Source organism: Microcaecilia unicolor, chromosome 2 (genome assembly GCF_901765095.1).
Source record: "Microcaecilia unicolor chromosome 2, aMicUni1.1, whole genome shotgun sequence".
NCBI lineage: Eukaryota > Metazoa > Chordata > Amphibia > Gymnophiona > Siphonopidae > Microcaecilia > Microcaecilia unicolor.
In genome coordinates, this window is record NC_044032.1 from 161,641,109 (window position 1) to 161,656,418 (window position 15,310).

Below are 15,310 nucleotides of genomic sequence, written 5' to 3' on the forward strand. Positions count from 1 at the left end.
CATTTTAAAAGACTTTCATGGTATTTTTATGTGCAGTCAATAGAATTTGCACGGAAATGCTCTACACATGTAAATAATAGTTTTAGAAAAGCCATTATGGAGCAATTCTATAAAGGTGGTTAAAAGTTAGGTGCCAAAAATCTAGGCGCTAAGGACTAGATTCTATATATGACACCTGTAAAATCAGCGCTGAAAAAAGTTCTACCTACACGTATTCTATAAACTGTGCCTAGATTTAGGCACCTGAGTTTTACAGAATGTGCCTAGTGGCCATGCCTGTGCCTAAATCTAGGCGTGTCCATTTAGCCAAGTAAAACGGTGTAAATACCAGTGCCTAAGTTAGATGAATGCATTAGAATTTCCACGCACCACTTTACAAATGTCTAGCAAGTTGTGTGTGTAAATTCATATTAATGCCTACTATTGTCGATAATTGCTTGTGAAGTGGCAAATATCAGTGCTGATTGGCTTGTTAAATAATTAAATTGCAGGCGCAAATCCACAATATGACCAGATTTGCGCACGCAATTTCGGTTGCACTATATAGAATCCGGAGGTAAGCTAGCTAGCAGAATACTAGTAGAAGTCTGCAATTAGGTACCACCACTTATGCCTGCTCTTTGACAGGTGTAAATGTGAATCCCTAAATGCAGCAGTTAGGTGCCTAACTGAGGGCCCCTTTTACTAAGCGGCAGTAAGCCCAACACAGGCTTACCAGTGGCTAAACAGGAAGTACTCATTACTTACATATTTACACATGCATAAAATTGGTATTTGCATAAGCCCCCAGCCACCTCCCCTATGAAGGACATTCAATACATATACTTTACCAGCCTTAAATTAATATACCTCACACCAATTTGTGTGTGGCAAAATGTTTTTGCTGCAGCTTTATTGTTACAAATGGATTTCAGCAAAATAGTTAACACACTTGTAATAAATAACACAATACTACAGTAACACCCAGTGCAGCTTTCAAAACCCAATACAGCTAGTTGGTATCAAACATTGCTCCAGTGGCGTAGCCACAGATGGGCCTGGGTGGGCCGGGGCCCACCCACTTAGGGCTCAGGCGCACCCAATAGTAGAACATGTTTAGTAGTAGCTGGTGGGGATCCCAAGCTCTGCCAGCTGAAGACTTCCCCCTGATGGTAACGAAAACGATACTCTCCACAATAACGGCACCTGCACATGCTCAGTTTTCAGTGCATGCCTGCTGCAGACTGCCAAGATAGAAAGAAGCATTTTCTCACCAGCTGAGATATTTTTTGGGTGGTGGTTGAGGGGAGGGGGAGAGAACACTTGGTGCCCACCCACTTCTTGCCTAGGCCCACCCAAAATCTGTTGTCTGGCTACGCCCCTGCGTTGCTCCTTTAGAGATTATAACTCCTCAATACATTGGGGATTACTAAACTAATGAGAGACTTCTCCAGAGTTACTGGGGGGGGGGGGGGGGGGGGGGGGGGAGTGAGTTGAACAGGAGAGTGAGAAGCCCAGCACAAAAGGGAGTGTTTAAGGGAAAGTGCTGAGGGAAATGTTTCTTGTTATTAAATGACAGGGTGGTGTTTGAGATATTAAAAACTGGGCAGAGCACATGATCTTTGATTGCCTTCACCCCTGCCAGGACCCATGAGCAGAGGGAGTGTCCTGGATAGGCCCAATAACCTAAGGCTGGATTAAGAGGAGGCTTTTGCTAACTAAAGCAATAACTGTGAAGTGTCAATGCTCCAGGTGGGTAGAGGGATTAACCCAGCTCAGGAGCAGAACAGGAAGGTGCCTGTTCGTTACCACAGGCAGCAGCTCAGAGATGTTCGCCTTTGGAGAGGACAGACAGAGAGGTCTGATCCTAAGTGGAGAGGGTTTATTGCAATAGTGCTGCAAGTACAGCCTTGGATTATTCTGCCCAAAAAGATGGGTATTGGACTGGAGGAGCTGTAAATATGTAAATACCTTAGGATTTATAATACTGGACTATTAAATTACACAAAAAGTTTTAAACTGGCACTTAACCTTCTTAAACAATTTATCTGGTTTAGATAAAATTTTACCGGTTTGATATTGAAAGAACTGTGCTTCCAGAGAATATGAAGTTTGGATAATCTGCATGTTGCAACATTCAAGTAAAATTTAGCCTCCCTTTTTACTAAACTGCGTTAACAGCAGCTGTGTGGCAATGCCGACACAGCCCATTCAATACACTGGCAGTCACTGGAGCGGCTTAGAAAATAGGGGGTAAGTTTGTTTCATAAAATCTGGACTGGAGTATTTAAGAGTGAAGTTTATTTGCTCCGAGACTAGTACAGAAAAGTAAAATAAAGTGTGGCTTAAAACCTTACGGCCTATCGGAGTAAGTTCAGCCCCGGCCTGCGCTCAGCTCAGAAAGAATTAAAACTTTTGATGTGACCCTGGTTCGGGTGCTGACCCGAAGAGCTAGCTAGTACCCAGAACTTTATGGTGAGATCAGGGTTACAACTTATTTAATGCAATATAAGTTCAGTTGGACCCATGGTGACGCAGGTCCTTGCCTTTACTTATGACAGTACTGCCCACGAGTTATCCCCAATGTCCCATGTTCTAGTAAATTCCAGAATGTTCCAGTTGCATCTGGGTCTAGAACCAGGCCCATTGGGTCTGAGCATAGAAAACTGCCACTGCCCCATCCTCATCCACCAAACCCCTACTCCCCAAACCCCAATTAATCAGACAGAGAACTACCCAATAAATTCAAGCAACTCCAACAGGGAGGGAGGGAGGGAGGGAAAAGTCTGCTCGTCGCCAATCCTCCAACCCACAACCTCCCATCTCCCATTCACACCCAAATGCCCTAAAGTCCAAATTCTCCAATTCTATTCCCAGGATTTCCTTACCTCCCCAGCCTCCTGACCAATCCCTTTCCTCCTGTCACCAACCTCTTCCAACCTATCATTGCCTCTCCTTTATAAACCCTCACCATCTTCTCCCCTCCTCCCTTAGGCTATCTCCTCCAAAGCATCTATATAGAAACATTAAGCATACTTTCAAAAAATATGTGGTGTGGGGGTTCAACCTCAACCGATCCTATCAGCCAACAGCCTAAACTGTGGGGCTATGAAACCCTGAGTAAGTAATGCCACTTTTCTTTAAATGATTTTTGTTTCCTTTTTGGTGAAATAGTTCCTCCCATTGAGTGTTGCACTAAACAGAACTTGTGTATTTCCCACAACCTTGTAGGTATATTACAAACATATTGGCATTCGGGGGAATTTATCAATGTGGGATACTGTTAAGATGATTTATGTTACTATTTACTGTTAGTGTCATTGCATAAAATGGGGTCAGTGCTAAAATAGCATGAGTTGTGATAAAATAACCCATTCTAACCGTAGCCCACGTTGATAACTCCCCCCCCCCCCCAATTGAGCCTTTTGTAAACTATTTAATTGTAAACTCCCTAACATGGACATCCCTTTTCCTCCTAGACATCCAATGCAAAATCTGGCCATACAGCTGATGAACATGATCATCCCTAGATAACAGAGATACATGCCTATACTCTGCCCATCTGTAAAATATAAACTGTGAAAAATGTGTATATTTATGGATATTATGTAGCCATATTTTTCAGCATTTAGGGGATCTATTACTAACCTGTGCTAGCATTTTTAGCTTGTGCTAATGACTACGATTTGCTAAATGCTAGAGACACCCATAAGAATATATGGGCATCTCCAGTGTTTAGTGTGTCCTACGTATTAGCATGTGTGTATATATATAAGTATTCTAATCATTTACACATCTATTTACCACATAAATGTTTGAATCTTATGAATAGACTTACTCCCTATATTTTAAAGATTATGTCAAAGCAATAGAATTTCAGGATTTATGAGGTGAGGGGCACTGTGAGTTAATCTGGAATCTATTTCCTTTGCCGTTATGTACAGACCCCTTCACAAGCAGAAGAAGTAGACAGAGATTTAATTGAAGACATTCACAAAATTGTTATGAAAGGGAACATATTATTACTAGGTAAATTCAATATGTGAGATGTTGAATGGAGCATCCTTGCTGTGGTGTCATCAAGAAGTAGGGAGATCATGAACTCTCTAAATAGAAAACTGTTCTAACAACTAGTAAGGGAACCCACATGGGAAGGGGTCATACTGGACCTGGTGCTTGTAAATTGGGAGAGTGTTTCTGATGTTATAATGGGTTAACCTCTAGCATCCAGTGATCACCGGATGATGTGGTTCAATATTAGGGTACATATTGAGAAGGTTTGTTCAAAAGTGAAGATCATAATTTTAATAAAAATTATAGGGCCTTTTTACTAAACATCATTAAGCAATAACATGCGCTTAATATAGGAAAAATGGCCTAACGATAGGCACATTAAAATATTCTGCATTAGTTTTGCCATTTGAGCATGCTAACTGCATTCTATTTTAAAAAATTGTTTTGGAAGGGATGCGTCAGGGGTGGAGAATGGGCCTGGTAGTGCTATTCAGCTAGCACGGTGACATTAGCGTGTGCTAACTGAATAACACTGAATTAATATAGGAGCTCTTAGCACCTCCTAAATAGGAGGCAGTGAGGGCTCCCACATAATTTTTTTTTCAGTGGCTATGTGCTAATGCTAATAGCACATGGCCATAAAAAGAAATAATATAGGGGTCCTTTTACAAAGGCGCGTTAGGCTGTATGTGCTTGCAGCGTGTGCCAAAATGAGACTACCGCCAGACTACCATGCCCCCTGGCAATAATTTCAGATTTTCTGTGTGCTCATAGCGCCTGCATGATTTATTTATTCATCTCCTCCCATGCACATTCTTTCCGACGGTAATCGGCAGTTGGCGCACATCAACTGGTCACCACTCGTGTAGCACGTGAGCCCTTACTGCTAGATCAATAGGTGGCATTAAGGGCTCAGGCCAGTTTTAGGCACATGCTAGTTTCAGATTTACCACATGCCCTTTTCCCATCACACTAAAAAAGCCCTTTTTTGTTGATGCAGTAAAAACTGGCCTGTTAAACGCCCAAAACACGCGTCTACACTACTGCAGGCCACTTTTACCGTGGATTAGTAAAAGGACCCCCGAAAAAGGCTAAATTTAATGTCATGCTGAAAAGCAGAGATGGGTAGTAACAAAGTATTACTTAAGTACAATTGGCCATACTTTTACTTGTAACAAGTTTTCTTTCCCCACACCTTTTACTTGTAACATTACAAGTAAGCTGTACTTAGTAATGAAGTACAAGTTTAGAAAGTATTTGTAAAGTATTTTCCATACCTATGCTTCTCCTCTTCTATAAGTGATGTCAGATCCAGCTTGCAGCTGATTGGGCCCGATCTTCCGGTCCCCGAGACAGCTGAGCTGGGACCAGAAGTCCAGGCCCAATCAGATGCACACCAGTGTTTGACATCCTTGGAAACCTTAGTCCTGCCTGCCCCCCTCCCTGAGTATGATTGGCTGAGGAAGTGTACCATCAGCCTCTTACCTACCCAGATTCCTCTGTGATGGTCACTGATCCCGCCTCCTCCTCCTTCTAATTTAGCAACAGAATAGTGCAGCTGCGCTGATTGAAGAAAGCAGGACTCAGAGGAAGTGGTACTTATGTGCTGAAGTCACATGTGCATGTCGTGTTCAGTGAAGTCCTGCTCATGCAGCCTGACAAAGTTGTCCATAACCCCTCCATTAGTGCTGCTCACTTATCTCCAGCTGCCAGAAGTATAGGAGGTGAAGTACATCTGTGCATGAAAGAAGAGTGGAACCAGGAAGTGTTTGTATCCAATAATCTTAAGATAGCCAGATAGCTAGAAAAGTTCATGACAAATGACGGGAAAAGGTGCTCAGATGCACAGGAAGAGAAATAGCAAGAAAAATGAGGTAATAAGCTTCTGGTAAGGTCTCATTTGGAGTACTGTATACATTTCTGAAGCCCACACATTCAAAAAAATACCAACAGGATGGGGTCATTCTAGTGGGTGACTACTAAAATGGTCAGGGGTCTTCATCATAAAGCTTGACGAGAAAGATCTCAATATGTACAGTATATTTTGGAAGAAAAGTAGGGCCCCTTTTACCAAGTCTAGAAGTATTGGAAATATTCCTTCTTTATGCTATTATTCTGATTTGCTTTGTGAGAAAATCTCTATCTTATTAGTATGTTTACTAAGGTGCGTTAGCGTTTTTAACGCACCTGTAAATTTAAGGCACATTAAACGCTAATGCACCTATACATTTCTATGGGCACTTTAGCGTTTAACGTGCGTGCACCATTTATGTGCATTAAAAACGTTAACATGCCCTTAGCGCCACTTAGTAAACCTAGCCCTTAGTCTTTTCCTAGTCTGTCAGTTTCATAATCAGTAAATAAGGGGTTTGTAACTCAGGAATCTATTTTGGTTTCTTTAGCTCCTAGACTTGTTTTCTCATTAATGTATATTTGTTCTTTATTCTTTGTGAACTTTCACTATACCACTTTGATTCACACATACCTCACTGTGATAGCCTCACAAGACCTAGTCCTACTAACTAATAATTGGAGTTTGCATTAAATAACACATCTTTAAAAAAATATTTATAGCAATTTAACATGGGCGTAGACTGGGGGGAGGGCGAGGGGGGCATTGCTCCCCTCAAACAAAACGACTTACAACTTTCATTTCACCCGAAGTCGCAGTAAAAGCACCAACAAACAGGCAGGCTAGACTCCGTCCTTCGCTTCCCTGCCTTCTCTGTGACCCGCCCTCCTCTGATGTCATTTCCTTTCAGACACTGAGAGGGAAGGGAAGCGAAGGACGGAGTCGAGCCTGCCTGTTGGTGCCTTTACTGGTGCTAGTTCGCCACTGCAAGCCTGGTCCATAGTGGAAGTGAAGTGACTGAGCCTGAGCGTCCTGAGTCCACAGAAAGAAGAAGACGTCATTTGGTAAATCTCATTTTTTCCCACTCCCCGTCCCCTGTGCAGCCGTCGCCATTCACTCAAAATAAAGCACGCAAACCTGTGACCCCCACCTACCCCATTTGAACCTTGTGTGTTTAAATAGCATAAAGTTGCATAACTATAGCTAATACTTCTGCTTAATCACCATGCTGCGGTTCTTACTCGTTTGAATGCTGGATGTGTTCTAAGCTGCTAAATAGACAGTTTCCCAGGAAAAGCATCTTCTGTTTAGCAGATTTCCTGCTGCAAAAACTCTTAACTGGAAATTGTTGATTTTAATTGTAAATCGCACTGAATGCTCATGGCGGAACTTGAAGTTTAAAGTAGAATTCACTGTGTTAGATATGAGCTGTAATATTTATCCTAAAGTATAATTTTCTGAATGTATGGCTGAAAGATGAAGAGGAATTTTAAGGTGCCTAAAATGACGAACTCTTATGTTTATGGAGGGTGTTTTATTTTAAAAAAAAAATCAAACTGATTTCTGTAACAATTATGAGTGAGGTACAAAAGATGTACATAATGAAATCAGACAGCTTTTTTGGGGGAAGTATCTCCAAGTTCTCGGCTTTGGATATTCTCCTATTTTGGGTGGTATTTTGTATCATGAGTTTAAATTCAATTTAATATTATTCCTATATTGACATAGTATGGCTCCAAATTTGGTAAAGTAGGTGCATTAGCAATAATCAATTTAGCAAGCTGATCAACCCATGATTCTTTCAATAAGTTTGAACATCAACAACTACAATGGTAGTGTTTTCACAGACCAGAGCAATAAGCATGTCAGGTAATGTGAAGAGATCCCCTCCCTAATATCCAAGATGGTGAATGATTTTTCTAGTTGCTGGCAAACAAGGGAATGACTATAGATAGTGCCCACTGGTTAGAAATAAGTGTTTTAGGAGGCTGTTGGCTGTTTTTTTTTTTTTTTTAGATGAGGGGGTCCATGAACATGTGACTTCTGAGCACCTCCCCACATTATTTTGTACAATGCAGGACCTAAAGGCTATCTTATGAAACCACTTGCCTGCCTTTTCTCTTTCTTTACTAATTATTTAAATGGTTCTCAATAGCGCAACCTTGTCAATAAATATTTTGGAGGGCAAATCAGCTTGCATAAAATCCCTTAAAAGAAAATACATCCAACAATTGTGATATTCAATGTCTCTAACACTGTTTTTGTTGGGTAGGCAGTGCCTTACAAGATGGAGAGAGTGCTGGGTAAGGAGAAAAGAAGGAAGGGGGGAGAAAGAGCTGGCTTGATATCTCATACATATTCATTATGGTTATTCCAAAAAAAAAAGCCAGCTCTTTTTCCCTTCCTTCCTCCATATTAGCATATTCATTTGTATATATATGTGCAAATGAATATGCTAATATGCTCCGCCCCATCCTTTGCCCCCCAAATGAAACAGTCAAACTACGCCCATGCAATTTAATAATAAAAACCAAGAAATACTTCCTACACAGGAAAGCAAATATAAACTACAACGAAATAAGCTATAAGCAATCATTACAAATAGGAAAAACGTATATAAACAGCACAAGGGCCACTTTACAAAGGTGCAGGAAGGCTAACACATGGGTAGCATGTGCCCAATTTGCATTACTGCTATGTGTGCCCGGTGGTAATTCCAGTTAGCGGCTGTAGTGCACTAATGGGCTGTGTTGGCTTTGCCGCGCAGCAGCCACTAACATAGCTTAGTAAACTGGGGGGGGGGGGGGGGGCAATTTTGTTATTAATATGAGCTATTCTATTTCTCATTTGTATTTTCTCTTTTCAGTACTAAGCACATAAAGATATCCCCTGAAGAAACCCAATGGGTGAAACAGAGACCTTGTTTAGACTTTTTTCAATAATATAATAAGATAAGTGCACATTTTTGATTGATAAATTAATGGAGAACAATATTGTTAAATACAAAAATTTGGATTGTTGGTAAAACAGATAAAGAATTTATCACGTTGAACACTAATTGCACTTGATTAAGGGAGTTTTTTTAGAGCAAAGAATGAGAGTAGGAGTCTAATTGTGGTACAATACAGTGAGAAATTCAAAAACGTTGACATAGACTTCTGTGGTCTTTTCTCCCTATTTTTCAGTTGTTACCTTCTTTGTGGTTGTTTGTCAGAGTTGACAATTTAAGAAGGGGTTCCCCCCCCCCCATCTTTTTGGGGGTATTTCGTTACAAACACTGTCAGCCATTACTGGTACATTTTTCATCAAATCTCTTTCACATAAAGTATGAAGCATAGGTTGAGCTTAGCATACTGGCAAAATCTCATTAAAAACTTTGCCAAATATTTTCCGATACGTTCTTTAAATAATAAAGCAATTGGGATTCAGTATTTGCAAACCAACACAAACCCCTAGAAACAAGTGTGAAAGAGTTTCATTTGACAGACAATTTTCTCCATTCCCCCATTGAATTCTTGATATCATGTTTCACAGCCTGATGTTTAAGTAATTCCACTTCTGACTAGACCATTTAACTATATCATCCATGCATTGATGAATAAGGTGATTGATTGAAAGTTGTTTTGTTATTGCCAAATTAGAAACAGTAAATTAATTTTGCTTGTGAATTACTTGAAATTGGATTATACAAGTAAGTATTGGGTACATTTTTTTAAATTAATGTTTTTGTCAGATCATCAATCTTACTTTTCTCCCTGTGTGCTAATATCCAATTTGTTTTGTGTTTACTTAAATCTGTCTTCCTCCCTAATAACATTCTTATCTAATGTATTAAGCTATTTAAGAAGTACAGCAAAGACAATTTTAAAAGTACAGCAAAGGCAACACATTTCTTACTATTATAACTACCAATATGAAACTTTATTTTAAGGATGATCTTGTACAAACATTGAAAGTGATATGGATGAGAATTCAATTTGGTTCATTAGCATACCCTAAACATTTTACTGCATGCTAAATTAATTTCACCATTAACCTATAAATTAGCACACAGTAGATCAATTATAGCATGTTAATGTTCTAATGTGTATTAATTGTTTAAAAATTTTTTAAAACCAAATGTGTTATTCAAACTGAGAACATATGCAAAAATCCAGAAATCTAAAAATGAACAAATGTTTTTACTCCCAAACACAATCCTACTTGTTGTACTTTGCTGATATATCTGGTCTGTGTTGAGCTTTGCTTATAGGTTCTGTACACTGTTGCCTGGGTTGCCTCCAGTGATTGGCTCTGATTAAGTCCCACCCACTGTGATCTATGTGCCTGCTCTGAGAGCTGTTACCTGGGTTTCCTTCTGTGAACTTTTCCAGATTAATCACCACCCACTGTGATCTATGTGCTGGCTCTATGCACTGTTACCTCAGTTGCCTCCTGTGATCTGTTCTTGATTAAGATCTGAGCGGTAGTGACATCTGTTCTTCTTCATTTAAATCTTTGCCAGTAGTAGTGTTTGCTTTTTTCTACTTGTTGTACTATACTGATATATTTGCTCTGTGCTGTGCTTCATTTATAGGCTCTATGCACTGTTACCCAGTGCTCTTGATTATGCCCCGACCACTGTGACCTATGTGCTAGTAGTTATGTCTGCTCTTCAACATTTAAATCTTTGCCAATAGTGGCATTTCATGCCACTACAAAGTGTGCCTAATGACCTTTAAGTGTGCTCCTTGTGGCAGCTCCTGGACGACTCATAGTGTGATGGCCTCTTTCTGTTTTATGATTTGTTCCTTTTACTTTTTTTTCATTTATTCTGGTGCCCAGCACTTCTGCTTTCGTTACTACTATGTTGTCCACTGTAGGTCAGCCTATTCTAGTATTCTGGGGACATCAGTCAATGCATCCTTGTCCTTTTCCAAAGCATCCTAGGGTGAGATTCTTGACTCCCTGTCTACCAATCAGTGTTACAGATGCCTCTTCTTAGGCCCCAGTACTAGCAACTGTTACACTTCCTATTTTTAACTTCCGGACATTTAAGAGGAAATGTTAAGAAGAAAATCTCTGCAATTTGCAGGTCTAGTTGATTCTAGTTACCAGGTTTTGGTTGAGGCCTAGAGAGAAGCCTATTCTGGCCCATAGCCTTTTTCCTTGTTTCGCTGCCTATTCATTTTTTCAGCATTGTCATGGAGTTAGCCAATATGTGAGCTGACGCCTGCTCAGTAACAATAAATGCAGAAAAATGAGAAGGGCTTTATAATACATTTAATATATGAAAATCCTCAAATTTTGTATTCATTAAATTGTTTATATATATATATATATATATATATATATATATATATATATATATATATATATATATATATATATATATATATACACACACACACACACAAAATCAGATTACAATTAAAGGAAATAAATGGAATCACAAAGGTCTAAACAAAGTGTAAAATAGGAATTTTTCCACAAATCTTCATTAAATAGACAATTACGATATCCCCTAACCCCATGTAATACCTCTTCTTCAAGAAAAGCACAGGCTTCTTATAATTCCTAGGATTGGATTTAACATTTTATTACTGGTCTTTCAAATTTACTGTACTGATCTACTCATTATTTCTCAACAGTGCAGAGTCCCTGTAGTCCCTTAAGAACCTTAAGATCTTCACAGGATACATTGTTTGTATTACTCTCAGCAGTGACGGTAAAGTATAAAAAGCTACTAGGAAAAGTGTGCATTTCTGCTTAGCCCCTTTGTTACAGAATACTTTACCTATGAAACTTGAAATGAGAGTAACTAAATAAGTTTTTTAATGTTTTAAAATCAAGGAGTTAATCTTATAAGCAATTTAACCAGGCAGAGAGGTTCCTACTAATTGTTTCTATAGCTCTACTAGACATAGTCAGCACTATACACATTATAAGCAGGTACTTTTTCTGTCCCTAGAGGGCTTACAATCTAAGGGGTACTTTTAAAGAGCAGTGGTAAGCCCAACGTGGGACTGCTGCTTGCTCTTTTGGGACTACCACCAGCCCAACATAGCAGCCGGTGGTAGTCCAACCCTGAGCATGTGCCATTTCCGGAGGAAAAAGAAAACCCTCATAAATGGTTTGTGCGGTGATAACCCAGTTGTAATTGGACAGCACCATGTGCTGCCCGGTTACTGCCTGGTTAGCGTGGGAGCCCTTATCGCCACCTCAGTGGGTGGTGGTAAGGGCTCCCCGTTGCATGGCCATGAGGCAAGAGTTCTCTTACCACATGACCATGTTTACCTGGGGTCTTTTTACCCACAGTGATAAAAAGGGCCCTGGTACATGGGAAAAACAGCCCCCACTGCCAGTGCAGGGCCCTTTTCCCCGCAGCTTGGTAAAAGGACCCCTTCATTTTTTACCTGGGGAAATAGGTTAAGTGACTTTCCCAGGGTCACAAGGAGCTACAGTGGGAATCAAACCTAGGATGCCAGGCTCAAAGCCCATTGCACCTACCATTAAGCTACTCCTCCAGTCCTGCATGGTTAATTTGCTTGGGATCAGCTAACTGCTGATATTCAGCTGCACTTAGGGGTCCTTTTACTAAGCAACAGTCAAAAGTGGCCTGTGGTAGCGTGGGCATGTGCTTTTGCATGCACTGGGCCATTTTTTTACCGTGGCTGGAAAAAAGGCATTTTTCAATAGGGCAGTAAATGGCCATGCACTAAAATTAAAAGTAGTGCACAGCTATTTACTGCCTGAGCCCTTACCACCACCAATTGACCTAGCAGTAAGGGCTCACACACTACTCGCGTGGTAATCATGCAGGACACACCAATGTGGCCGTGCTGATGATTACTGCCGGGAATGCCCTCCACGGTAGAACATAGAAAAATATTTTCTATCGCAGGAAAGGGTGCACGCAATGTTGAAAATACCACAGGGTGCCCATGCTGCCCCACAGTAGTGCTGATTTAGTGCACAGTACCCGCACATTAACCCTAACGCTGCTTAGTGAAAAGACCCGTTAACCAGGTAGTGCCACTGAATGCCAGCATCGACCACTCCTGCACTATGTCCTGCACTTATCCATCCATCAGTGATATTCAGTGCCAGTGACTGGATAGCTAAAAGCTGTCCTGTCTGTGCCCAGTTAGCTATCCAGGCACCTGCACTGTATATTGGCCGGTGCCTTGATAAATTCTGGGTGATGGCCTGAAAAGTCCTATTGTCCTCCTCCTCCTAACAAAGTCCCCGCCCACCAAATCTGATCCCCCTTCATTCTCCTCAAGAAGAAATCTTCTCAAATACAATCCCTCCCTCTCTTTTCCCTAAGAATCTTTTTGCCTCCAACCCTCCCCCCCTGATATTAAAACAAATCTATAAGAATCTTAAAATCTGTCAGGGACTAAATTCTTCATTCATTATAAAAAGCAGATTAACATTCATAATTGCACTTTCAAATTTTTCTGACTTCAAGCATTGTTGTTCAACTTTGCCAATTCTCAGTTTATAGTCAGTCATTTCAGGCTCATAGTTAAAACTTAATCCCTTTAACCTAGCCAGAAAGCTGAGCGATCTATCCTGTTGCTATAATGGCCTTCCAAAATTCAATCAAAATAGGAGTCATTAGCTTAAGCAATTGTAAAGGTTCTTGAAGAGCTTTAACACCAACATCACCAGAAATACGCTGTAGCATATCTTGAGGGTGAAGTGGTTAGTTGTCCACTGATTCTGAGGCCAGAATTGTATTAGTTCATAAGTACCCATGAGTTCCAAAGCCAGCATTTCCACTACAGTAATACCCAGTTGGCTCAGACACCAAAGTACACTGGTAGCAAGCAATAAGTCAGGCCTGCTAACTGTTAAAGGGGTCAGTGATGAGATCAAGTTACTGCCCCACATTTTGTTGTCACATCCGCAACTCTGGGCTGCCCTTGGCTCTTAATAGAGATCTCCTTGATGTCTAGTGGATAGTAGGAGTGCTCTTCAAATGTTCCTTCTTCTTCGGAGCCCAGATTCAAAATGGCACCTCTGACCACCTAGCTGTATATCCTATATAATAATTCTCACCTCCAACGTTCTGAGGTTGCCTGGAACTGTGGCTCCCTCGGAGGTGGTCTGCTAGGTGCGGTAGATCAAACTGACGTCATGAATCCCACACAGCTCATCGAATCAAATGAAGTGCCATTGATTGGCTGCGCCTCAGGTGAAGTCACCAGCCCGACGCCCAGCAACAAACCGCGACCCAGCCAGCAGCAAACAGCGACCCAGGCAGGGGGAGGAGTAGGCCCTACTCCTCCCCCTGCCTAGGGATCACTCAAGACTGGCTGCCAATCTCCCGAATCACCCATGCACACTAACCACTCTCAAAATAACACCGCCGCCCTCCCTCTCCTCTCCAAGTCCGGATTCGGATTGACGGAGAGGACGAAGAGGGAGGGCGGCAAGATGGCGAGCGAGCGGCTGTGGCGAGTGTCCAATGTGGAAGAGGCGGGTGAGGGCTCAGGGTGGGGGTCGGGGTCCAGTGGCGACTCGGAAGAGGGGGGAGGGAAAGAGCAGCGGGTCCGACTCCAGCGCAGCCGTCATCCCTGTTCACTCAAAACAAAGCAAGCAAACCTATGAGATGCTGCAGGATGTTTAATAGACAGGAGTGAAAGTGAGCAAAGCAAGTCTACGGTAAGCAAGGAGGCCCATTTGTTAATCTCTGTTTCCACTCCCCTACGCAGCTGTCATTGGTATACACTCAAAAACAAGCAAACCTAGGAGCTGCTGCTTCACATTGTCATTTTTAAATTGTTGTTCCATCTGAAACAAGTCTAAAGCTGTTTCAACTGGATAGAGAGTGCCTTAAAACATGGAGGACAAAAGGAGGGGGGAGACAGACAGACCCTGCAACTGGGAGGGAGGGAGGGAGGGGGGACCCTGCAACTGGGAAAAAGGGAGGAAGGGGGGACCCTGCAACTGGGAGACAGACCGGGGGGGGGGGGACGATCCTGGAACTGGGAGGGAGGGGGGCCCTGGCACATACTCTCATTCTCACACACACACACTCGCACAGTCACTCTCTCTCACACAGTCACTCTCACACACACTCTCTCAAACATACACACTCCGAGGAAAATCTTGCTAGCGCCCGTTTCCTTTAAAACAGAAACGGGCCTTTTTTACTAGTTTATAATATTACCGCTAGAGGCTAAGCTAGGAAATAAGTGTACACACCCACCAATGTGACTTAAACTTTCAGCAGGACTCTTCATGAACACTGGGCCATCAACTCCTATTCGGTACCAGCCTGCTTCTGTTGTTCACCACTCAATGGTTTGCCCTGCAGCTATGTTTGTTGCCTTCACCGTTGCTCTTGTTATATAGTGTGGCTTATACCTTAATCCATTGTGCTGCAAACTGACACATTTGGGTCCACAGCAGCTGCAGGTGCATTCTGCTGCACTACCACAACAATGGCAGCAGTAGGTTGCCACAGAAACTGTG